Source organism: Silene latifolia, chromosome 11 (genome assembly GCF_048544455.1).
Source record: "Silene latifolia isolate original U9 population chromosome 11, ASM4854445v1, whole genome shotgun sequence".
Taxonomy (NCBI): domain Eukaryota; kingdom Viridiplantae; phylum Streptophyta; class Magnoliopsida; order Caryophyllales; family Caryophyllaceae; genus Silene; species Silene latifolia.
The window spans coordinates 13,429,932-13,431,424 of NC_133536.1; the positions used below are offsets into that span (position 1 = coordinate 13,429,932).

The window sequence follows — 1,493 nt, forward strand, 5'->3', positions numbered from 1 at the left end:
CCTATGAGAGATAACTTGGCTCCGAAAAAGGTGGTGAATCCGAGTATTGTCAAGCCACCTATTCAAGCCAACAATTTTGATGTGAAAGCCACCTTGCTACAACTTGTCCAAGGGAACCAATTCGGAGGGGGAGCCACCGAAAACCCCAACGAGCATCTCAACGAGTTCTTGGATAGTTGTGACATGTTCAAGGCCAATGGAGTGACGGAGGATGCCGTACGCCTTAGGCTTTTCCCTTACTCTTTGAGGGGAAGTGCCAAGGAATGGCTTAAAAGTTGTGAACCCGACTCTCTTCGGACTTGGGATGATGTCTCTAAGGCTTTTCTCAACAAGTATTTCCCACCCCAACGAACCGCAAGAATCAAGAGTGAGCTCCAAGGGTTCACCCAACAAGAAGATGAGACCCTTTATGAAGCATGGGAGAGGTACAAGGGCCTCCAAAGGCTATGTCCTCACCACGGTATTGGGGATGATGAGCTCATCAACAATTTCTATGAAGGGTTGAACAATGAGATGAAGATGAACCTTGATTCCGGCTCGGGGAAGGGAGCTTTGGATAAGATAGACCACAAGACGGCGAAAGAGCTTATTGAAGAAATGGCTTCTCGTACCTTTCATTGGAACAATGATAGGCACAAGAGGAAGGGGAAGTCAACGGTCGAGTCGGCCAACAATGTGGAAGTGAAAGAGATGATAGAAGAGCTTAAGCAACAAGTAGCCTTGATGAGCTCAAGCAAGACATCTAGCAATTCTTCTATGAGGAACCAAGTCTATAGTTGTGAGCTTTGTGGAGACCAAGGACACCCACCCAATGAGTGTCCTTTGGTGGTTGGAGATGGAAGTTGTATGGAGCAAGTGAACGGGATATGGGAGTCTAGTCCGGCCAAGCAAGCATTTAACAACAACCAATATCACCCCGGATTGAGAGCCCACCCAAACTTCTCTTATGGCTCTCAAAATGTCCAAAACCCAACCTTCCAACAAAAATCACAACAACCAAACTTCCAAACTCAAAAACAAAACACAACATTTAATCAAGGTCCACCGGGTTTCCAAGGAAGAACTTTCCAACCTAGACAACAATTTCAATCACTTAACCCACCAACCACCCAACCATTCCAACAAACCACCCAACCTTTCCAACAAAATTTCCAACCATTCCAACAACCCACCCAACCAAAGTCAAACATGGAACTCATGATGGAACAAATGATGAATCATCAAACACAATTCATCAACCATACCACCCAAAAACAAGAAGAGACAACCACATCCATCAACCAACTTAGAACCCAAATGCAAGCCTCTCAACGAATGACGGACAACCAAATCTCCCAATTGGCTACCCAAATGAGCCAACTACAAGCCTCCCAAGGTAAATTCCCGGGTAAAACCGAGGAAAATCCGAAAACCATGAATGCTATTCACTTGAGAGTGGTAGAGATTTGGAAGACCGGGAATTTGTCAAGAAAAGGAAGAGTAGTAGACCGGGT

At 45.4% G+C, this 1,493-nt stretch overlaps 1 non-coding gene across 1 annotated transcript; it reads right to left on the reverse strand.

The window, feature by feature from the left end:
• Nucleotides 1-357: 357 nt before the first annotated feature.
• Nucleotides 358-464, reverse strand: LOC141615456 (small nucleolar RNA R71). Its single transcript, XR_012529878.1, has one exon. It is a non-coding gene; the product is annotated as a small nucleolar RNA R71 (small nucleolar RNA).
• Between the last annotated feature and the right edge of the window lie 1,029 nt (nt 465-1,493).